This window comes from Pseudorasbora parva, chromosome 24 (assembly GCF_024679245.1).
Source record: "Pseudorasbora parva isolate DD20220531a chromosome 24, ASM2467924v1, whole genome shotgun sequence".
NCBI classification, from domain to species: Eukaryota; Metazoa; Chordata; class Actinopteri; order Cypriniformes; family Gobionidae; genus Pseudorasbora; species Pseudorasbora parva.
The window spans coordinates 6,777,300-6,803,559 of record NC_090195.1 but is presented as its reverse complement, the minus strand read 5'-3'; the positions used below and the strand labels follow the sequence as shown (position 1 = coordinate 6,803,559).

General features: G+C 38.5%; 1 long non-coding RNA gene across 1 annotated transcript in view; it reads right to left on the bottom strand.

Annotated features, from left to right (window-relative positions):
* Positions 1-26,260, bottom strand: part of LOC137063332 (uncharacterized) — a 125,050-nt gene that overhangs the window by 44,167 nt on the left and 54,623 nt on the right. The window contains exon 2 of the long non-coding RNA XR_010901371.1: positions 20,867-20,986. This is a non-coding gene — a long non-coding RNA (uncharacterized lncRNA). The remainder of the gene's footprint in view (positions 1-20,866; positions 20,987-26,260) is intronic.

Sequence of the window (26,260 nt, the reverse complement as noted above, 5' to 3'; positions counted from 1 at the left end):
ATCGTTTCAGTTGCGTCTCAAAATGGATTTACACGCCACTGCTGTCAGGACTTTACCAAATCATACCAAAGAAGTGTGTTTTTGACGGAGCAGTCCCAGCGATAAAGCTTCGGTCCTGCTTTGGAAGCAGCCGGTGAGTAAACTTAAACTGCTTCAAATGTCTCTGCTTTTGGCTATCGTCGCGTGAGTAAACATCAGTAAACGTCACGATCGCGTGCTTCGTCATTCAAATGCGCTAACGGTTACTCCATTGCTGTTCTGTATAACGTTACAGTATTCTGAAGTGCAAAACCGTTTTGCTTGCTACTTCTAAGGTCTAGTCGCATACAATAGTCCATAAACTGAATCATGTCCTCATACACTGCGAGTAAACACACAGAAATGTGGAGAGGCCATTAAATACAGTAACTTACATACCACAGAGACGGACGTCCTGATGTTGCTGTTTCTCCTGTTCAATTTATTTCTCCCTCAGATTTGATTGTGGATCATTATCTGTATTAGCTGAGATAGATGGGTTTCTCCACGCTTGAGGACGGCACCGCTTTGTGCACATTCGTCATTCTTTAGCTCCGCCCACACGATACGCCTCCAGGCGCTCGGTTTTTTCCGGAGAGACTCGGTACAGCCCATATTTCTTTTATAAATATGATAAAACGAAAGACTTTTCGGAGATATGAAGGATGCAATACTACTCTATAGGTACTCAAGATTGACATGAGATTGACTGAAACTGAGTGTTTCACCCCCCCTTTAATTATAATGAATAAATCTCAATTTTAACAATGAAAAGTGATATACAGTCATACGTGCAACAACACTAATGTGCATAGTTCTGATCTACTGTCTTGTATCTTATTCTTAAACATAATATAGTTCGTTTCTATTAATATCGAAGGCTATATTCTTAATATGTAGCTCAGTTTGACACATTTTGTATCGGGGGGCTCTGCCTCATCTCTCTATCGCTTAAAATGTGCTTTTAAGTCTATAGACAAAAGCACAGCTTATGTGCATTGTTATCCAACTGAGACTGCTAAAACTTCAACCTAATTCTCAAAAGAGAAATGAAAATAGAAAAATATGTGTGAAAAAAGGCACTTTTTTTATACAAAGTATATCTCTCCTGTTCTTCAGGACAAACAGGAAACGAGAACCATATCAGAGGAAAGCGTGAAATGAAGCCACACGCAAGTTAATTAATTGTTCACTTGATATTGTTATATGATCCCACTTCACTAAGCAAATATATTTAAGAACCCTCTAATAGTTTGTGTGTATATATATATATATACAGTATATATATAAAATATATATATATAAACTTTTTTTGAAGGCAAGTTTTTTTTTCCTTCGAAAATGGGAATTATTTCACACTTGAGCGCAACCCGCTGTGTTTCTTGTCTTTTTTACTTTTCTATTAAAGATGAGAATTCAACTTTAATAGCACTTCCATTTGTACAAAATTGCCTCATTTCAACTGTTTGTGCCTGGTGTTGACTACAAAACAGATGGACAGACTTCCTCACGCCTCTGCATTGAGACTGGGGGAAACATCCTCAAAATCATGTTTCAGAACATAATGAAAACAGATATGATTTTCCAGAACACAACACTGAAACTACAGCAATGAATAACCATGAACTTCTCTCAATAACACATTCAAGCTCATATGACCAAGAGTCCAGGGAATTATTCTGGACAATATTAGAGACATTTACAACTACAAAAATAACTAGGAATTGTTGTTATTCAACATGCAACATGATGCATCAATATTTTTGTCTTTATAATGCTCCTCAGTAAAACTACTTTGTTTGACCAATTTGAGTTTGATCTCATACAGCTAATAAATTCACATCAGGGCAATCTTATTCCTCAAATAATCAAATTGTTTTGAAGCAAAAAGCAACATTACATGTAATAAAATAATTTAAAAAACATGCATAAAAGAGTTAATATGACATGAAGTCTGCATGTGTACAAAAAAGAGAACATTCTGAAAAATAATAATATGCAATGGTTAGATCAGATGTGCATGGGCCTCAACGCGCAAACCTCAATTCAACAAACATCAAGTTAAAATATCACTACACACAACAAATAACCATAAGTGACGACAAAAACAACAACAGCATCATAAATAAGTCTGCAAACTGCAAAAAAATAATCCTATTACAGAAACCACATCATTTATTCATGCTGCAATGCATGCTGGGAAGTGGAAACTCAAAACTCTTCAGACCAGCAGCACAGCCTGATACGAAACTGTTTGCTTAGGCATCTCTCCATTTTTGAGGAATATGTTCGATCTAACAGTGATCTAGTAAAAAGTATAATTCACATCTCTAAGAATATGTGCTTTAAAGCGCAGCGTGCAACAGGTATACAGGTATTGTGTGCCAGAAAATCACATTTCTTTACTTCACTACAGCTGTTCTTCTGATTCTTATATTCACCGAGTGATACATTTACAGTAGATCAAATATCCTGATCATACCTTCAAATATCAGTCTGACCCTGGTTCCCAATTTCAGTGTCTTTACAGCCCTGATATGGTGCTGGCTTCACCCTGCTGCCGCTGACTTTAAGACCTGTCCTCCGCCCCTAAATTCATCCTCCGGTGAGCAATGAGCTGGATTTATTTCTTGCCTGCGCCCTCATCACGCCACGAGACGCGTGCCTTATCTCTCCCACACCTGTCCACCACACATCAGGAGCCAAAGCTCCGCACCTTGAACAATTACACCCTGTTGTCAAAAGCCAAATCCCAGAGCCAACAAGATCAGCTTATTTCCCCCCACTCTCTAATTAATTTCATCCTAACAGAAATCCCTCCATCTGGAAAGATTTGGCCGCAGGTGTGTGTTTGTGTGCGCATGCTAGGCTGAAGACCAACGTCCAGTGTTTTTAGTTCATTCCCAAAGCTGTTTAAAAGAGTGGCATTCTTTCCTCCAGGGGAATGTGCGTGTGTGTATGTTTGTTAGTGTGTGTGTGGGCCAGGTAAACCCTACATTATGAGGACAAAATATCCCCACAAAAAGGGACGCTTTTTGGTCCTCATGAGAAAAAAACAGCATATAAATCAGATGAAATTATGTTTTTTGAAAATGTAGAACATTTTCTATGATGGCTAGGTTAAGTGAAGAGGACATAATATAGTTTATACAGTACAAAAATCATTATGTCTATGTAAAGTCCCCATAAAGCATGAGAACACAGCGTGTATGTGTGTGTGTTTTTGTGACATATAAGGACACAAATGTGTATAATGACATGGGTATGACATAGGTATTACAAGGACAGGGTGAAATATGAGGACATTACCCATGTCCCCACTTTTGAAAATGTTTATAAATCATACATGATGAGGTTTTTTTAGAAAGTAAAAATGCAGAATGTTTCCTGTGATGGGTAGGTTTAGGGGCAGGGGCAGTGTAGGGGGATAGAAAATACGGTTTGTACAGTATAAAAACCATTGTGTGTGTGTGTGTGTGTTAGAATGAGATAAAGCACCAGATACAGCGGGGTTCAAACGTCTGAATCCACATTGAAAATCTAGGATTTAAGCTGGGCTCAGACTACAGGAGTTTTTCCTTCGGTTTCTTAAGGCTTAAGCTAGTCCTGGAATAAAATGCATGTTTGTGCTGTTTTAACTGAAAGCAACTTGCACTGACAGATAATAAAATATGCCACTGGACTGCCATTGTTTTGTCTCTAGATGCACTCCAGTAATGTTTTTTTTTTCTATGTCATATTTTTATAAAAGCTACTTTAATGTCCAAATTGAACTAAAGTCTAATATTGGCTTAATCTAAGCCCTGTCTGTCAAACTAGGCCTTTAAATCTTAACCGATTGCGAAATCTGGTTGCATCCCGCACATAAGAAGATTCTTCACAGATTTTCTTCTTAAAGGGTTACTTCAGCGATTAGCATAATATGGCTTTGTTTTAGAATAAACCCTGGAGTATGCTTGTAAATATGATTGTGCTTTACCCCCTTATATCCCCCTGAGACAAGAGATTTATGCATTTATTTCTGGAAAAATTCCTCCGATGACGCAAATTGATGATATTTGCGTCAGCGGAGGAATTTTTGGCCAAAGGGTAAATACTAATAATATAGATTTCATTTATAACGCACTAAAGACTACAGCAAGCAGATATTTCTACAGCTTTTTCCACATGTTTTGAACCCACACATTGGGGATGGGAGATCGCACTCACAGCTCAGCTCAGGCATTCATATAAACGGAACTATGCTGAGCAATGTAAGTGTTTTAACTTCTCAAATAAATTTCTATGAAAGTTAAGCTTCCAAAGGCACGAACTGAAAATGCGCCAGACTAAACACGTGCTGTGGATGTATGCCACGAGCGCAGTCGCGTTTACCTCAGCTCTCATCACGAGAGCTCATCAGCTCATTCATCACGGTGAATGTAATCTGACTCCTGCAGCGTTAGTGCTGTGACACTCACGCGGCGACTCACTCACATTGAACAGACACGTTCAGAGTTAATTGTAGTGTCTATCCTCCAACTCAGTCACAGTAATCCAGTAGCGGTGGCTTTGGGAGTGGCCTCACAGGGCAGCGAAGCATTCTGGGAATTGTTGTCTTTCATCCCCATGAGACAAAAATACATTTTGTCTTTTCTCAGTCTCGAAGGGACCAAATTCAAAAATAATTTCACATTTCTACTACATTAATGGCCCAGTGTAAATACAGATTCATATTTCCAGCGCTGAAGTAGCCCTTTAAAAACTTAAACCTGCCCACACTACAAGATTTGTACCCTTAAAATAATAAAAATTACTGCTTTTTCAGTTGCCTCAAAATAGCAACGCGCCAACAATGCACCTGAACACACCTCGCTTTCAGACCAGTGTAGCGGTTTTACTCTGGTTGTGTTTACTGTAGTTATGCTCAATGAAGACAATGCGTGTGGAAGAGGTCTCAGGATGCTTTATTCTGCAGAAATACATAGAGCACAATCAATTTTTGGAATATACGTCTCTCCCCTTCACTCTGTGCACGGAAAAGCAGCAAGCTCGTTCGAAGAGCGAGAGAGAGCACATTTGACCCAAACTGCAACAAATGTGCGTCTAAAGATCCCAATTTACTCAAATTAAAGTTGCAAAACATAAAATAATAATATAAATGAATTAAAACCACAAAATATAGTAAGCCATGAAAGAGTTCCCCACAGTTTGTTCATATCAGTAAATTAATTAAATGATAATTTCAAAAGTTACATATTTCAACAAATAAAATAAAAACATTTGATATAAATGACATCACTTTTGCAAACAGACCTCACTCTTTTTTGTATGTAACTCAGACTTGATATTAAACTCATTTCAAACATTTCTCAACATATAACAAACAATCGTACATACCTGCAGAAATACATAGAGCACAATCAATTTTTGGAATATACGTCTCTCCCCTTCACTCTGTGCACGGAAAAGCTAGTAAGCAAAAACACTTCTCAGTAAAACATTCAAAATGCAATTTGCTGCATTCAATTTAATAACATCACAGCCTTACACTACATTTAAACATTCTTTATCTCATGAAATAAATTCATGATATAATTTAACACACTTTAAAATGTCCTTACCAGCACGCTCGTTAGAAGAGCGAGAGAGAGCACATTTGACCCAAACTGCAACAAATGTGCGTCTAAAGATGGCGCTGTTCGCACATCGCAAAAGGAAACGTGCGTCACCGATATGTGCCCTATACAAAACGATTTCTGCTTGAATGGTTCCCACTAGAGTTAATTATGTACACTTAACTATTATGACCCAGAACATATTTAAACAAATATAAAAGCACAAGAAATTAAGTTTTGATGAAGTTCATTACATTTTATATATTTTTTGAACCAGCTACACCAGCACGCCCATGAGCGAACAGAGAGACGCAAATGCTGTGCTATTTAAACAATGTGACACTGGACGTGAAAATGAAAACTGCGTCGGGTTGAAACTAGAAAACATAGAAAACACTTGTGTCTCATGCCTGGCGTCGCATAACGCTGGGTTTATGATGGATCCCTTGATCTGTAAACGCCTTTACCGTTACCAGACATTACCAGATAAACTGAACTTTGTATTGACCAATGCCCTGGACGCAACTTTTTTCTTCGAATGTCAGAAGGGGTAAATCGGCCTGAAATCACTGAGAGCCCTTTTTAAAGATGAGAACTCAGGCTCGAATTGATACGGTAAAATTGACTCCATCGTTACTGTCCGTGTCGCTGTGTGTCAAGTGTTGAGGAAGATCCAGAGCCGAAAATCAGAAATGGTAATGGACTTTTTCAACACACTGTAAGCAATAGACCAATCGCAACAGACTGGACCATCTGACCAATCAGAGCATAGTAAACCAATCACAAAAGAGTGGGCCATCTGACCAATCAGAGCAGAGTAAGTTCTCAGAAAGAAATGGTTTAATGAGACTGAATGCTTTACTGAACAGTTTCAGTGTATTATAAGAAAATTTAAAAGTTTTTGACCACGGATGCATGTAAACCTATTTATATATACGTATTTCTGGATCATTTATGTTAAGAACATTATGTTCACTGAATCATTTCAAAGTGGAAATGCTGCTATTTTTAGTACATAAAACTGTGACAGAGTTTCAACCTTTATCTGAAGAATCAGCGAGATATATCTAATTGGCTAGATCTTCTATTTTCTTAGACCTGCCGGTTTAAAAAAACTGACATCTTTAAGTGGCTGCCAATAAAGTGAGCATAAAAATTCAAAGGTTGCCATTACATTTTATGGATGAATTACTGAAATGAAAGGAGACAAAGGCTTAAATCAGACATTTTATTCTATGGCCTCATAAAGCTCCTGCATTAAACTGCTTCCTATTCAGAGGAGTTTTCTAAGCAGAATTAATTCCATTCTCGTGTTCCTAATGACTGACAGCTTATCAGCTTAACAGACAATTCACTTTACTTGTTAAAACAACTCCATTTCACTCTATAATCATAACTGTTGCATTTTCATTAGGTATAACGTTCTCATTTGGCTTGTGACCATTACTTTAATAAAAAACGACACATGGGTGACAGTAATTGCCGTACATGGAGTAATATCGAACTGCTGAGGAACAGAAAAATGAGTAAAGTTGAAATTCTAATATAATTAAAGTTAACAGGCGGTGAGCAGAGATAGCAATAACCAAAAACCAAAACTTCACAATACTTTCTGGCAAACATATCTTACAGGGCCTTAGAGAATACTTGGGCGACACTTTTGAGTCATTAAATTGGCTTTTCAACTGACTGATTTTAGTTTATAACATTCAAACAAAGCTTTCTCAAACTCCAACAAATCAGCTGTTTGCAACCCTAAAGAGACTTGCAACCCAGAATCAGTGCCTCACATCTTTTACATCAATCAGGGCACCAGGATTGATAAACTGCCTTGTGTGGAACTTGCTTTGCTGTCTTTAAATCAAGCTTGGAGAACATGGGAAAAGATCTATCACGTCCTAATAAATGTGAAGGAATGGCACTGCCTGACTTCCCCCGCTCAGAACAAACAGTGCCCTCTTTAAAATAATAAAAAACTGAGGTGTTGAATGATAACAGAGATTGCACTGATAGCAGCTGGCTTATGGGGCGTGTATTCCGGGCTCACGCTCTGATTTTCTGAAGCATCCGTTCATTCTTGCAGGAACTGCTTTTAACAAATCACTATGACAGGAAGCCTCCTGACTACCAATTGAAACATGATGAATTCAGTCCGCCGGTTCTTGATATTGCTCAGCGCCTGTGACTGAGCAACTGGATGAACAATCTCAACAGTTACACTAGCAAGTCAATGTTTTTTGTCCTCTTTAGATGAATAATTTCAGGCCCATACCAACAGCAAAAACCAGTGATGCACAGATACAGTAATGGCAGAGACAATGCTGTTACGGCGGAGGGTGAATGCAAGAAGAACGTTCCAGAGAATAATGACAAAAATTCTACACAATTATTAATTCATATTCATGAACAATGCATCAGTGCACAATGTTTTTCTTTGTAATCTCTCATAAGAATTTAATATGCTCTAGTATGGAATTATGTCAATTAGGCTGCGTGATATATTGAATGTAACTAACAGCTAAATTTAGGTATTGTTTTAGCCTCCATTCTGGTATGGAACATCTTTTTTTGCAACCAAAGCAATTCCTATTGGAGAAAATCACTTTTTTCTCACTAAATATTCTGTTCGACTTGGAAATAAGTCATATTACAGAAATAAATGTGAATCACAATTCTAGTGTTGTCAATAGTACCGATACCAATATGTAAAATTATAAAATTTGACGATACCAACAGTTCCCTCTAACATTTTGAGTGCTGTTGACTGGATTCTTAAAGGGTTAGTTCACCCAAAAATGAAATTGATGTCATTAATGACTCACCCTAATGTCGTTCCACACCCGTAAGACCTCCGTTCATCCTCAGAACACAGTTTAAGATATTTTATATTTAGTCCGAGAGCTTTTCTGTTCCTTCAATGAAATTGTATGCACACTATACTGTCCATGTCCAGAAAGGGAATAAAAACATCATCAAAGTAGTCCATATGTGACATCAGATAGTTAATTAGAATCTCTTGAAGCATCGAAAATACATTTTGGTCAAAAAATAACAAAAACTACAACTTTATTCAGCATTGTCTTCTCTCCCGGGTTTGTTTTTGATCCTCAAATAAAGATTCAAACGGTTATGAATCAGCAGATTGATTCATGATTCGGATCGCCAATGTCACGTGATTTCAGCAGTTTGACACGCAATCCGAATCATCAATCAATATGCTGATTCTTTACTGTTCTAATCTTTATTTGAGGATTAAAAACAAACGCGGAAGAGAAGACAATGCTGAATAAAGTCGTAGTTTTTGTTATTTTTGGACCCAAATGTATTTTCGATGCTTCAAGAGATTCTAACTAACCAACTGATGTCACATATGGACTACTGATGATGTTTTTATTCCCTTTCTGGACATGGACAGTATAGTGGGCAATGACTGCATTATGCTCTGGGACTAAAATATGAAATATCTTAAACTGTGTCTGAAGATGAATGGATGTCTTACGGGAGTCATTAATGACAAATTGTATTTTTGGGTGAACTAACCCTTTATTGTTATAAAGTGACAAGAATACTTTTTTATAACAAAAATAATGACTTTATTCAACTATTTTTTCTCGTCTGTGTCAGTCTCCTTCGCAGTTTATGTTGTAAATACAGGGCATTGCTTTCAAAGTGCCGATGATGTTCACATGAGCACCACGATGCATGCTAGCCCATGTTTTCCGAAGAGTTTAAAATGACATAAGAGTGAGTAATTAATGTCAGAATTTGTAATTTTTGTTTGAACTAAACCTTTAAAGCATCCCCAGAACTGCAAATATGCACACAAAAAAAACTAAATATGGTTGAGAGTTGTTAAATTGTCCCCTTATTAAAAATAATTTAAAAAAGAATCCGGTACGGTCTGCTTTAATTTCAGAGCACCTGGGACACAACTCTCCCCGCTTACTATAATCAATACCGCCTATAAGGAAAAATAATAACAAGGAAAGCAATCCCAAAATGCCATTATGCCTTGTAATGTTGTTAAATTCTCATGAGACTGAAGTCGTGTTATAAGTATTAACACAGGTCTTATGAGGCTGCTCCACTGTGATATAAAAGTCTAAAAGCTTTTCCCCTACAGACATGTCTGAGAGGCGTCCATGCCCAGATCAGGATCTTTCACGAAACACTTAAAAATAACACAGAAAACTCCCTTCCTGCCTGAGAAATGGGATTTCACACTTTAAATAGGATTTGACACTTTCAGATATAAATGTTATTTGAGTCACTCTCTCCCACCTGAGAAACACTACAGGGTCAGAACATTCAGACATGAATCAAATACACTATCAAATGTCCTTTCATCATCGTGCTGAGGTTCATGTGGATTTCCTCCCCTCGGCTGCCGGCAACACGTGAAGAATCGGCACAGTGCCCGTGTTCGCTAGGGAGACGTCGATGTGCCCCGCAAGACTACGGGCGTCAGATCGGGCTAATAAACAGCACAAAAAAAGCACCCAGTGGTACTGCAAGTTAATTAATAACGTGGTCTGTCTGTTCTGGTTTAAAATGAACTGTGTTGCCTCACAGGCCTGGGATCAGCTGTGGATAACGGTTCTTTTGATCAGGATCTTCTGTGTTTAATAATGCATGTCTTAGCCTTATGCCCTAACCGCTGCATTAGACGCCGATGCTCAAGGTAAGATCCCCCTCGTCTGAAACTCTCACTGGCCTCACGCTTTTCATGAGATCAGAACTTTGAATTTTTAATGTAAGGTTGATCTAGAATTTAAATCTAGCAGGATGATCTATAATGCAGAGCTTCATGGCGTAATTCTCTTTTAATATATGACATAAAATTGCTCTGAAGTCTAATGTGACCAAAAGGAGATCAAACTATGCACACACACATACACACTACTGTTCAAAAGTTTGTGCTGAGTTTTGTAAGAAATGTGTTATTTTATTCAGTAAGGATGAATTACACTGATCAAAAGTCACATTAAAAATATTTATAATGTTAAAAAAGTTTTTTATTTATGCTGGGTTTTTTTTATTTTCTGTGTATTAAAGAATCATGAAAAGCAATGTATAAAAGCAATGTATAACTCTTTCCACACACCAAAAAATGTCAACAATGATGGTAAGAAATGGTTCTTTAGCACTAAATCAGCATATTAGCATGATTTCTATAGGATTATTGCAATAGGATAGCCTAGAAATCTAGATGCACCCTAGCGGCAGCTAGATTTATTCCTCTCAATCTGGACGGGCCAATCACATCATGTATAGAGTCGGCGGGCGTGGCCATAATGACGACGGCTGAGTTGCGTTTGCGTGCTTCTGTTGTCTAGTAAGTACAGAAACTGGCGAACGGCAGTCTTTCGAATCAGCTTTGACCGCGACTCTGGAAGACTTGGAGTTAAGCTTTTCTCTGAGAAAAGAACAAAGAACGGCACTGAAGTCATTCTTAAAAAGGGAAGATGTGTTCTGAGTTTTGCCGACCGGATACGGCGAATGTTTAATCTATCAACAAGCTCTGTTTCACCTTCGTTGCTCTGGTTGGTTGTAGCGCTATCCTATCGCGTGCAGAGGGAGTTTGAAAGACAACCGTTTATCCCGCCCCTCGGATTGAGCTGTCAATGGTGAGTTTCCAGACCAAACATCTTGATGTGGGTCTGGCTTGTCAGGCTAGCAATAGGAGTAATGATGATGAAAATTCACCTTTGATCACAGGAATAAATAACATAAAAAATGAATTAAAGTAGATAAAAATTTAAAAGAAAATAAATGCACCCCAAGCATAAATATCTTACTGACCCCAACCTTTCGAACAGTACTGTATGCTTATATAGCTTTGCCTATATGTACCCTAATATTAATTTACTTAAAGGGTTAGTCCCCCAAAAATGAAAATTAGATGTTTATCTGCTTACCCCCAGTGAATCCAACATGTAGATGTCTTTGTTTCTTCAGTAGAACACAAATGAAGATTTTTAACTCCAACCATTGCTGTGTGCCAGTCATATAATCATGTGAATAGGTAACAAGTCAATGAGATCAAAACATACAAACAATAAAACATGCTTAGGCAACGTGCACAAAAACCCTGCTGCTCCTGACGACACATTGATTTCTTAAAGGTCCCGTTCTTCACGATTCCATCTTTCACACTAACTCTTTAGCTAGTGTGTAATGTTGCTGTTAGAGCATAAATAATACCTGTAAAATTATAAAGCTCAAAGTTCAATGCCAAGCGAGATATTTTATTTAACAGAAGTTCCCTTTCAAAGCCTACAATGAACGGCCGGTTTGGACTACACCTCTGCACTTCCTGCTGTAATGACGCAACTAAAACCTTTGTTGACGAACCCTCCGCCCACAAGAACACGCAAATTCGGGGGCGTGGTCCTTTTGCTCTCGCAGGTCGAGAATAGGAAGCGTTGTTTTTGTAGAGTGTGTTTGTCGCCATGCCATTGAAACACTGTTATTTTCATCCCGAGTCAAATCACCTTTGTTTGGCCTTCCCACGGACGCTGTACGTAGAGATCAATGGCTACAGTTTATGGTTAACTCGGTTCCGGAAAATTATAATCACAATTTAAAACTATGTGCCGCACATTTTGCTGAGGACTGCTTCCTCAATCTCAATCAGTTTAATGCCAGATTCGCAGAAAGATTATTCTTAAAAGATGACGCAGTTCCCTCTGTTGTTTATGGACCACAACCGGTAAGTGTATTTTATTATGTAAGTTGGTCCGTTTAATAGTTTATGTAACTCATGACACAAAGTGCAACGCTGTTTAGCTTTGTTAACTAACGTTAGATGGTAATTGAAACTAATCCGAAAAACGTAGCATATAAAAGTGTAGTAATTCATTCAGACACCATCGATTGTTGGTGTTTGTAATGATCAGTTTAAACTACTGAATAGACAGCTTACCATTCTGAAACATCCAGCAAAAGTCTTTCCTGAGCAGGTTGTAATCGATCCTCTTCGATATTCTCCGGGTCTGATTCCGGCTCAAATTGATAAGGCAATATAGACATTTTTGCAATAACATTGAGCGCGCGTATCCACCCGTTATGATAAGAGGCGGGACCTTTCCGGGCAACGTGCGCTAAGCTGCTGTCCAATCACAGCGCGGGAAGCGCTGGCCCAATCAGAACTCGTTACATGTTTCTGAAGGAGGGACTTCATAAAACAAGGAAATCATCAGGCCGTTTTTAGGACAGAGGAAACAGAGGTATACAGATAAGTAAATTGTGTGAAAAATACTGTGTTTTTTTTACACGCGAAACATGATCTCATGTTATATTGCACACTGTAAACATAATCAAAGCATCGAAAACACGCGAAGAACGGGACCTTTAAGACACAAACCGATCTGTTTCTGTGAGAAACCCAACAGTATTTATGTTATTTCTTTACCTCATATACCGTACTACGGTGGCCGGGAAGTGCAAAACAACATTACAAAGTGTGAAACAAATTTACATTTTGGAAAACATTTTTACCTATCATAAAACACAATTACATGGGAAAAACACTCTTACCAATGACGAAACAAATTTACATTTAAGAAAACAAATTAACAAGATGCAAAACATAGGATTTGGTCCTTGGTAAAAGTGTATTGCCCATGTAATTGTGTTTTATGATACAATCTTGAGCTTGGTAAAAGTGTTTCAAACTTTTAAATATTGTTTTGCACTTCCCAGCCACCATCCTGAAGAGTCTCATCAAGTTTTCCCATCAGCTGTGACTTCCGTTAGGTGAGGTCAAAAACTGGCGCGATCATAGACATACGTTATGTAGATCCTCATCGATCCACGCAGGCAAAAACTTGATGAGACTCGTCGGGATATGAGGTAAAGAAATAAAATATAAAACTTGTGGGTTTCTCACAGAAAACCGATTGTTTTGTGTCTTAAGAAATCAATGTGTCGTCAGGAGCAGCAGGGTTTTTGTGCATGTTGCCTAAGCATGTTTTATTGTTTGTATGTTTTGATCTCATTGACTTGTTACCCATTCACCCCATTATATGACTGGCACACAGCAACGGTTGGAGTTAAAAATCTTCATTTGTGTTCTATTGAAGAAACAACGACATCTACATGTTGGATGCCCTGGGGGTAAGCATACATTTTACTTCTTGCTAAAGCACAAACGTTCTGCGTAACTCGAGAATGAACCTGAATTTTGGGTGAACTATCCCTTTAAAAATAAGTGTCATCGAAGCTGCTTGCTAAAACCTGACATCAATGAAATTATACATTTTGTTTCGTAAACTCAAAACACACACACACACACACACACACATACACACACACACACACACACACACACACACACACACACACGTTGGTCAATGTGGTTTACAGGGACTCTCCATAGGCGTAATGGTTTTTATACCGTACAAACCGTATTTTCTATCCCCTTACACTGCCCCTGCCCCTAAACCTACCCATCACAGGAAACATTCTGCATTTTTACTTTCTCAAAAAAACACCATTTAGTGTGTTTTTAAGGCCATTTGAATTGGACATTTGATATGTCCTCATAAACCACATTTATAGTGTAATACCAGTGTAATACCCATGTAGTTATACAAATTTGTGTCCTCATAAACCACATAAACAGGCTCACACACACACACACACACACACACACACACACACACACACACACACATACACACACACACACACACACACACATACACACACACACACACACACACACACACACACGTTGGTCAATGTGGTTTACAGGGACTCTCCATAGGCGTAATGGTTTTTATACTCTACAAACCGTATTTTCTATCCCCCTACACTGCCCCTGCCCCTAAACCTACCCATCACAGGAAACATTCTGCATTTTTACTTTCTCAAAAAAACATCATTTAGTATGTTTTAAAGGCCATTTGAATTATGGGGACATTTGATATGTCCTCATAAACCACATTTACCAGTGTAATACCCATGTAGTTATACAAATTTGTGTCCTCATAAACCACATAAACAGACACACAAACACACACACACACACACACACACACACACACACACACACACACACACACACACACACACACACACACACACACAAAAAAAACAGTATTCTTATTGCACATGTAAGTTTCTCCATTGCTTTGTTTCTATTCATTGTGGCATCACACTTGCCAGCTTCGCCTACAATGAAATATCAATGGCCAAAAATCCTTCTGCACATAGCTGTGCATTTAACATCAAATACGTTCTGATTGGCTGTGCTTGTGTCTGATCACGCATCTGGTAAGGACAGAGAAATTACTTGCTGCTTTAATTGCATCATGTCTGGTTATGACATAGTTTAACCGAAACACTAGCACCAAGTTTGTCCAAAGGGAATTCAGCAATTTCTGTATTGCAAATTGCTTTGGATAAAAAGTGTCCGCAAAATGACAAATCTTGAATTGCCCTGTATTGTGGAGGACACTTGTATCTGTCTGCATTGCTCTGATTATAGGTGTTATACTGTAGGCCAGACACTGTTATCCTCAAGTGTACTCTGAACATAAGCAATCCATATTCAACACCACACCCAACACAAACCCCTCAAAGGATTCAGGCTGACTGAAGACAGGGAGTGTGTGAAAATCCGCATATAGGACAAGAGAATCTGTGAGCATCAATAGATCTGAAAAGAGCCATGCTTTTCAAAAGGATGAATTGCGAGTCGCACAGCTTCTCATCATGGTGAAGACGCCCATATGATCTTATTATTAATGCATCAACACTGATGTATCTGCAAATGAAACCAGATCAACCAAACAAAGTGAGAATCTCTCTGATATGTTACCTAAATATATGCATATCATTAGCATAATTACCACCTCAAAAGATTCAAACGGTCCATCTGCATTATGTTTTCGGCGAAACTAAATCCAGTAACAGCGCTCTTCTACCAAGATACTCCAAAAAGCTGTCAATTCAGCAGAAGTCTAGCTGACTTACTGGAACATTTACCTCAGCCAATGTCGGTTTTCAAGAAGGATGTGACTTTTAATGAGCTGCCAACCAATGCGTTGTCAATTTGGCAGTTAAGCATTGCTGCAACTTTTATTTTAGGGTTACTGCACTCTCACTGTCCTCCAGAGTCATTGGACTCATTTTGCAGCATCAACTGTCTAACATTACAGTGGGTTTGTCGATGTTGGGCAAGATTCAGCATTTAACAATTGGCCCCTGTTCAGCTCATGATGTGGAGTTGGAATAATAGGAAGCAAACGTGCAATTCAAAGACATTTAACAGGCACTCTGTGTTCTTTAATCAGTGTCCACAAACTTTTGTAACAAAACTATCAAATAAGCAATACACAAAAATATTAACTTTTTTATGAATTGTGCCTATACACTACCGTTCAAAAGTTTTGGGGTCAGTCAGAATTATTTCACCTAAGCGACAATAAAGACATGTTTTACAATACACAAAATATATATATTTAGAAGAACTTTTTATTCATGTCTTTTTGCTGAAAATTCACTTGCATAAGAAATTCACACCATCATAAGTATACATTTTTTCTTAAATACCCTATTTTGCCAAAAGTTTGGGACACCTGCCAGTAAGTTCCTCCACACCAAACTTGCTCATCCATGTCTTTATGGACCTTGCTTTGTGCACTTATGAGGAGTAATGTTGGAACAGGAAGGGGCCATCCCCAAACTTTTCCCACAAAGTTGGGAGGAAGAAATTGTGTAAAATGTATTGGTGTGCTGAAGCATTAAGAATGCCTTTCGCTGGAACTAAGGGGCAAAACCCCGCCCCTAAAAAATACCCCACACCGTAATCCCCCCTCCACCAAACTTTACATTTGGCACAATGCAGTCAGGCAAATACCATTCTCCTGGCAAATGCCAAGCCCAGACTTTAGAGCGTGCTTTACACCTCTGCATCTGTAAGGCTTGGATGCAGATGCTCTGCCTTGGAAACCCATTTCATGAAGCTCTATACGCACTGTTCTTGAGCTAATCTGAAGGCCACTGTAGCTATTGACAGAAACTTGGTCACTTCTGGGCACTGTGCGCCTCAGCATGTGCTGACCCCGCTCTGGCCTACCACTTTGTGGTTGAGTTTCTGTTGTTCCCAATTGCTTCCACTTTGTTATAATACCACTAACAGTTGACCATGGAATATTTAGTGGTGAGGAAATTTCACAAATGGACTTGCACAGATGGCAACTTCTCACGGCAACACACTTGAATCCACTGAGCTCCTGAGAGCGACCCATTCTTTCACAGATGTCTGTAGAAGCGTCTACATGCCTAGAATCTGTGGCCATGGAAGTAATTAACATGAATTCAATGATTTGGAGGGGTGTCCCAATACTTTTGGCAATATAGTAAACATGTGAGTGTATTTAAATATACATAATAATTAAATACAGTACACACATACTGTATATATTAAGTTAATTAATCATGATATTCGTTTGACAGCATTTTTTGAAATATATGATTATATATCATATAAAAATATTTTAAATATTACACACACACACACACACACACACACAAACACACACACACACACACACACACACACACACACACACACACACACACACACACATATATTATTAAAAATAATTAAAAAGGTACTATTATGCTGTTTTTTTTTTTTTTTTTTTAGTTAGTGTGATGTTAAATAGCATTAAATAGATCTGCAAGGTTGTTGGGGAGGGAGATATTTTCTTTAACAGAATCCACTTTACGAAAAATACAGCAAATGAGTAGTTTGGACTTGAATGTGTTTTTTTCCGGATCTTGTGAAGTCACAATGTTACTAATTTAATAATATTTAATCTCCGCCCCATGGAATACACTAAAGAAGCCAGACTAGGTAGAGAGGTGCTGTAATAATGTAAAATATATGAAACATATTTGTTGAACAATCAAGCATGAAAGCATATTCCAGTACACCCCAAACCAAAATCAAGACTTCATAAAAGTGTATAATAGGACCCCTTTAGCAATTTAGCTGTGCAACTAATGTAAGAGTACTGTAGTTTATATTAAAATACTTCAAACTGAAAAATTAAATACATTATGGAAAAACTACACTTACAGCAGTTAAATTAATTTCATTCCATTTTAATTTGATTTCTTTCTCTTATGGATGGTGCACAGCCCTGTTGTACAGTGCCCAACATACTTAAGGTTGCTGTTTGCACAAGATTTTCCCTTGACCATCTCTCTGACAATCTAATCACAGCTTGCATCATTTTATTATGACATACCGCCTCTGAAAGTGTCCAGGCGCAATTATTGACCCTTGCTATTATTTCACAATCAAACGCAAGCGGAAATCTAATAAGAAAAACCGGCGGGGAACCAAAAGGCAAAGAGTGCTTCAATAAAGACACAGCTGAGCAAAGCTTTGGCCGATGGTTTACCTGAACATAGTTGCTAACTGTAGATTACATCTTTAGAAGTTCATTTTGAGGTTTCTCCACCCTGCTGTTCCACTTTTTGCACAGAACTGGAAAACGAATGGCCGAGAGACATCTTTTTTTTGAGCGATATCAGGGAAGCTGTAAAAGAGTTGTGGCCAAGGCGGTTTTCCCCCGGCAGGACGAGGTTTAAATAATCACATTGGTGTAATGGGATGTGTGGTGTTGATTAATGGCCTTTCTCGGTGTGTCAGGGTTTGTACCTCTGTCTGTGCCCTTTGAGTGCATTTGTCTTAAGCTGCTGTTTACAGTTTCATGGCTCGACTCACAACCGCGCCGTCCCGGTTGGCTCTTAACGTCCTCTAAATAAAGAATTTATAATGGGAGGCACTTTCACTAATCGAATACATCTCTGCATGGGCCGTGAGGGAATTAAAGTCAGCAAGCATGTAAACCACATACAAGTTTAACTAACTAGCCTATCGCTTTACAATATTTTTTTGAGTCAAACAGACTCAAGAAAAGCAGTATAATAGTGAACATAAATGGTTTAATATCGAACACCAATAACGATCTAAAACAAAACGATTTAAATGAATTTATAAGAACTCTGCTATTTTTTCCCTCAAATAATATCTATCGACATTTGTTTTAATATACTGCCACAGTTTGAATGGTAAACTACAAGCGTCTACATTTCAAACAGCCATCAATCTCCTCGTTGTCATATCAGCATGAGATATTGAAAACATCCTTTGAATTGTGAGCCGCTTGCTAATGCATCAGGCGTACAACATTCATAAACCCGCCGCCGTCTACGTTCTTGAAAATCACTGAGTGTCTTTGGGTATCTTTTTTCTTGTCATTTTTCCAATCTTGCTAGAAGTTGAGATGGAAAAGTAGTCATTTTCTTTCTTGGCATTCATGGTGGTCTTTAGACGGCAAGGCATTCAGGAGATTTTATTATTATTTTTTCCAATCATAATTATGGCAAAAACACTTCACTTCTGTCTTTTAGAGTCACACACAGTTTTTTCCCTCTTCCTTCTTTTGATGCTTGGACAAGCTCGGACTGATCAAAGACAAAATCTTTCTTAAGAAGTTACCAACAAATGCCTCTGCCCTGCACACACAGGCGCATTTTAATCTGAATGTGGATCAAAGCGTCGACAGATGTTTTCGAAAATACTTTTATAGAAAAAATCCTTCTTACAAGCTTTGAAAGCAAACACAAATTTAACTCAAAGGTCTTTGCTGTGTCAGGGTAACTATTTTCAAGTACATGACAAATGAGAACATCTGATTACTTAAAAATATTACAGGTTTTTAGATGAGAAAATAGTCTCCTGATTTTCTTTCTTCATTGTTCTAAACCAAAAAATAGAACAGAAAAACAAGTCTAATTTTAGAGATTTATTTATAAATATTATTTATTTATATTATTTTATAAAATTCTTTTAACAGACTGCTATTATTTTGTCATTTAGCTCCACATTTATAATGTATTTAATGTTACATTTCACTCAAAAATCTGTTATATAATATATTATTTGGGTATGTAGACAAATTGAAGGCCACATGGAAGTTATGTAACGTCATTTATTCAAGAGCATGAAAACCCTTCACGACTGAATATATCATAGACGTGTTTCTACATCCTTCAAAATGTACAATGCACCACAGAAGTCCTTGAAATCCTAAAAGTCGGCCTTAGAATTTTCTTCATGCGCACATCTGAATCTGAATCAGTCAGATCCATAATGCTGAACATCAAAGAACATATTGAATAAGAATATGTATTCAATGCAGTGAATATAAATATGTAATGCATAAACCTGTGTGAGCAAAGATTGATATCCAACTGAAGACAAATCTCAAAGTATGTTGCTACTTTTGGATAACATTGTAAAAAAAAGACTATAGGTATAGAAAGATCACTCATATAACTTATGAATAAGCAAAACTGCAACACAATATGTAAGGGCCGTGACGCACCAAGCTGACGGTCAGGCTGTCAGTTAGAAAGAACTCTGATTGGCTGTTCAGTCTAGTGCACGAGAATAAGTGAGTGATGAAAGCGAGCAAAGAATGTAATATAAAATAATGTTGGGTCGTCATTTTATTTTTTGCAGTGTGCACTATACGCAGCGGCTAAGATATGCTAGATATCCGTCACCTGTAGTCCTTTTGAATTGTTCAAAGGTCACAGCAGCTTTCGTCGCCGCTAGTTTTTTGACATGAGCCAGACTAAAGCGGATGTGTGGAACACACCGCAACGACGGATGATCAGCTTATGTTGCATTTTCGCCCATTCATAAATAATAGGAGTGAACCGTCTTTCTATATCAATATAATGCAATAAACACAACATTTTTTAAGATTCGTTAGTTTCGACAGCTGTAATAGTAAAAGTTTAGTAAAAGTACTCGAGAGGGTTCCACATGTAATACTTATTTCATATGCAAATATGTCCACCAATCACAGCAGTGGGCGTTAACACAAGTCTCACAGCAGACACGCCCCTTTAAACAGTGTTTAAATCAGAGGCTAAATCAGGGTAGAAAGCAGCCATTCATTTCTAAATTCTGACACTTTTTATGTAAAAATCACATTAACATTACAAGTGCACCTCAGGAAACTGTAAAATAATTTTAAAAAATCCAGTTCATGACCCCTTTAAGTTATCAAAGGCACTAATAAAGACGTTTGATACAATGATATGTTTGATATATTCAATCAGAACCAATTAAAATGAACATATTAGACTCTAACACAGTAACAAGGTTAGACGGAGACAGACAGAGCGCACCATACGCAACGGCTAAGTCTTACCGAAGAGATGCTGGAGATGAAAGCTGAAGTGTCAGCTTCCCATGGGAAGAACCCTGTGGTTCTACTGGTGAAGGGTTCCCCCTGATCTGCGTATCTTCAAAGGTCACTCACTGCATGGCTCTGTACTCATAAAAGAGACAAGACACAGATAAAAGAGCAACTGATTAAATTAGAAGCAGGGGGAGACAGAACCAGCTGTGATGATAAATGAACTTTCATTAGTCTGGTTTTACATTAACTGGGAAGCGAGGAGATGTGTCTGGCTGTGGGCGTCTTTATCCTTGTCCTATTATGTTTTCTTTCATTGATACGGTTCAGAGAGAAAAGACGGAGATGAGAAGAAGAAAAGACTGAATTTCAAATGTGAGCCTACAGAGGAGTAGGAGCCGTCCCCATCCGTCTCCTACGCCCAGAGTGAATTTTTGATCATGGACTTGGTTAATCAGGATGGGTTCAGAGTGCTGAAGCCTTCTAAGACGGAAACGCATTCTAAGAGAGAGGAAAGATCATCACAAAACCCCTTTGCATTTATATGAGTCTTTCCATGAAGGATTTGTGTTGATCTGATGAAGTGCACTAAACCTGCTAATATATCAACAACAACAAAAATGTAAACTAATGTTGGCTACAGAAACTGTTTGCATTAGTTTTTGTTGTGTTATGACAACTTCAAATGACATTATGCTCAAACAACTAATTGTATTGAGTTAAATTAACTTATTTTGTAACATACACACATTTTAAGTTGATAACTCAGAAAATTAAGTTTGTCCAACTGCCTGATTTGTAGCCCTGGATTAACCAAACAATCTTTTATATTTCAGTTACAAAACACATTTATTAAAAATGTAAATTTGAATCTGTTGTTTATATGACTTTTTACATTTCTGTAGTAGTCATACAAATACCATGCAAACAGTATAATTAATATTAAAATGAATATATAAGTTTATTTGCATATATAATAAGAGGTCCGTTTTTAAATTAGCATATTGTGATAAAGTTTATTATTTTCCATAATGTAATGATAAAAATTAAACTTTCATATATTTTAGATTCATTGCACACCAACTGAAATATTTCAGGTCTTTTATTGTTTTAATACTGATGATTTTGGCAAAAAAAAGTCAACCTTCAAATAATTGTTCAGTTATGCACTCAATATTTGGTCGGGAATCCTTTTGCAGAAATGTCTGCTTCAATGCGGCGTGGCATGGAGGCGATCAGCCTGTGGCACTGCTGAGGTGTTCTGGAGGCCCAGGATGCTTCGAAAATTCCTTTCTGTGTCTTACCCTCTCACTTGAGGGCAGGGCCGGCTCTAGCTCTTTGGTTGCCCTAGGCGAGATGGAGTTTTGCGCCCCCCACCCCACCCCACTCACTTTTATCGTCTCTATTCTAATTCAGCACGTCTGTTTTCCTATGCCTACCCCTAACCGAGAAGCACTTATTATTAAACACGTTCGACGCTTTATTTCCACTTTTCAAACATTTTCTCACTTTTTATTGAAAATAAATGCCTTTCCGATCTGATATGTGATGGGAAAAGGGAATAGAGCGAGTGTGGTAAAAGGCAGGATCGAACCTCTGATTGATCTGCATCAAATCTTTATGCCGTGCGTCTTACCACTACACCACAGCCACTGTAAAGAATTTGATGAACCCAGCATATTTGTGTTTAATGTAAATAATATGGTATCTATCGTTAGACTGCTCCAGTAAAAAAAAAAAAAAACGAGAGGCCGTATTTATTTATTTCCGACGCCCACGTAGAGAGCGTTTGTACTTTTTATAACTAACGTGCATACGTTATCCATATTCATAACGAACTGGACTTTTGATATTTAAATGACATCCATGTAGGTTATTGTAGATTATTGTCAGTGAAGTTATGTTTGCAATACGTATAGTAATTATGTAGAAAACTAGCAAGTGATAGCTTAGTGACAATATTAATAATATTTATAAAAAAATATATTAGTTGATAAGATTGATACTAAGTAATTTTTTGATTTGTTTGACATCTTATTGGCTGAGATAAGAAGACTAACCTCTATACTGGGCTTTCTTTCGATTTTCTTCCTTTCTCTTTTTCTCTTTTTCCGTCCCTGTGCATCCACGGGGTTTAGGCGCCTCATTTTTGATGAACGCGCAAGATGAGCACTTGCCTGACCTAACGCCTGAACTAATAATCAATAATCACCATCAATTCAATCCAATAATCAGGTTGATAAGTAATTAAACGTGTGGCTGAGGGGGCGCCCTATGATGATTATGTTTCATGAACATTATGTTGTATTTAGCTTGTTCCGATTAATGGGATTGGGAAGTAATGGGCGGCACTGGAGCGCGCTCGCGCCCCTAACACAATTGTCGCCCTAGGCGACCGCCTAGCTCGCCTATAGCAAACGCCGGCCCTGCTTGAGGGTGTCAATGATGGCCTTCTGGACAGCAGTCGGGTCGGCAGTCTTACCCATGATTGCGTTTTTTAATAATGGGGCTGGGAGTTTTTAAAAGCCTCAGGAATCTTTTGCAGGTGTTTATAGTTAATTAGTTGATTCAGATGATTAGGTTAAGAGAACCTTTTCATGATATGCTAATTTTTTGAGATTTTGGGTTTTCATGAGCTGTATGCCAAAATCATCAGTATTAAAACCATGGTATTACTGTGCTAAATTGGCCTGCCAACTCTCCTGACCTGAACCCCATAGAGAATCTGTGGGTTATTGTGAAGAGAAAGTTGAGAGACGCAAGACCCAACACTCTGGATGAGCTTAAGGCCGCTATCGAAGCATCCTGGGGCCTCCATAACACCTCAGCAGTGCCACAGGCTGATCGCCTCCATGCCACGCCGCATTGAAGCAGACATTTCTGCAAAAGGATTCCCGACCAAGTATTGAGTGCATAACTGAACATAATTATTTAAGGGTTGACTTTTTTTGTATTAAAACACTTTTCTTTTATTGGTCGGATGAAATATGCTAATTTTTTTAGATATGAATTTTGGGTTTTCATGAGCTGTATGCCAAAATCATCAGTATTAAAACAATAAAAGACCTGAAATATTTCAGTTGGTGTGCAATGAATCTAAAATATATGAAAGTAAAATTTTTATCATTACATTATGGAAAATAATGAACTTTATCACAATACGCAACATTTTTTTGAGAAGGACCTGCATACAAGTTCTATTGAACCATCAAGTATAATATTTGATATTTTTTAAAATAAAAATGTATTTCATGCATAAATGACTACAACATATGAGGGCCACGAGGGCTGCCCGAGGCGATCATGCTGGAGCGAGAAAGGTGGGACAGAGACCTCGCTGCCGTGCCTCTGGGTCGAGGTGGGGTGGCTGCAGTCCGAGAGGGAGCGGAGGAGTCGCCGCGCTTGCCGTGAGCCGGAGCCTGCTGCCATCCGCCTGATAGGGGAGGAGCAGGGAGCGCGGGGCTCGCTGCCGGGTCCCTCAGAAGGAGGAGTCACCGCCGGCCGCCAGGGGGCGGAGGAGGATCGAGCTGTACACCAGGCGTCCAGTGCCATCGCACAGCACCGCGAGGAAGAGCCTCTCGGCGGGCGGAGGGCCGAACGGCAGTGTGTCTGGGAACCGGACCAGAATTTTTTTTTCTTCTCTTTCTTTCTTTTTTCCCTCTCTCCCCTCTCTCGTCCGCGGGCTCCTCGTGCTCCCGTCTACATTTCTCTCGCCTCTCTGTCCTTACCCCCAGGTGCCGCGGCCGCCGTGATCGGCCCCCCCGGGAGAGGGGGGAGGGGTAGAGCGCAGTCTCGGGAGTGCCCCCCGGCCTGCGAGGGGCGATGGGGGTATGTGGTGTGACAGGCAGCGGGGCGAGGGACCGCGAGAGCAGGCCGGTGATTAATGTTGACGAGTACAAGCTGCGTGGCACACCGGTCTCGTCTCGCGGCCATGTGACGGGAGCATAAAAGGAGGAACAAGGGCTGCGGAAGACGAGAGAGGACCAGGCCTGGAGATTATGTTTAGTTTTGTTTATGTGTTAGTGGGCAGTCGTCCGTGAGGGGCTGCCCACGTTTTATTTTGTGTGTTTATCTTGTGCGGTTTTACTTTTGTTTTGTTTATTTATGTTGAATAAATGTTGTTGAACGTTCGCCGGTTCCACCTCCTTCCTTCCCATCGAAGAACCGTATTACAGTGTTCATAATTTGTATGATAGCCCGGCCAAAAATTATGTAAAAATGATCACAAATTAAACAATTCACTCCAAGCACAATTACGGGATATGCTTACAAAATAATACATTTTTAATAATATTTGAATAAAGGGTGAAGATGACAATTTTCCTAAATGTTTGGGTGACTATTCCATATATATATATACACTGTTAAAAAAATTTGCAGAAAAAAAATTCCTGGTTGCCTTAAAATTTTGAGTTCATTGAAATTAAAATTTTGAGTTAATACAATGAACATTTTTTGAGATTCGACAACCTTTATTAAAATATTATTAAAAGATTTTGTAAGCATATTGGGTAATTGTGTGTGTTTTATATCTGATGACGCAGTGAAACATGCCAAATAGTGCTATTTTCATGATTTATCACATTTTTAATGTGGTTCAGATACAATAATATTTTGAGTTTCTATTTATTAAACAAATTTCCTTCATTGTATCAACTCAAATTTTTTATTTCAATAAACTCAAAATTTTAAGGCAACCAGGTTACTTACTTTTTTAAGTTAAACCAACAAAAACCAACAACATTTATATATATATATATATTAGGGCTGTCCTCGACTAAGAAATTAAGACAATCGAATCAGAATTGTCGAATCTCTCTATGGTCGACTGATAGTCGAATCATCTGTGTGTGTGAATGGGTTGGGAGGGGCACAACACTGTCAGCAGAAGGGTAAAACTATTTTTATTTTCCTTTACACACTGCACACAGCAACAACTTTTAATAACGCGACCAAAACTGCCTGCCAACTGACAGACGAACTGACAATGGCTTTCTTATTTAGGTTTAAATAGCCTAAAAGGTAATGTGGTGGATAAACATTAATAAACAGTTTTCTCATAACATGTTAAGCCGCGATCGAAATTCAGAACATCACACAAATATATAAAATAACATTTTGATAAATAAACCTAAAAAAATACCGTAAAAATATGCGTCTACATGCACATTCTGAAGCCGATTGCCTAAAGCGCTAAGCTCAGCCCCGCGCGCCTCAGGATCTCACTCACACCGACACCTGACCCGCACATTATATACACGCGAGCTCAATTTTGAATTGACTGACAGATGAGCTGCCCGAAAGCGCTCTGTGGTGCAGCAGGATTTTAAACAACTTCCCGAATGGCTGGGAACAGGCGCTGAATGCTGCCGCCGGTGTGTGTACACTCGAACGTGTTCTAATTTT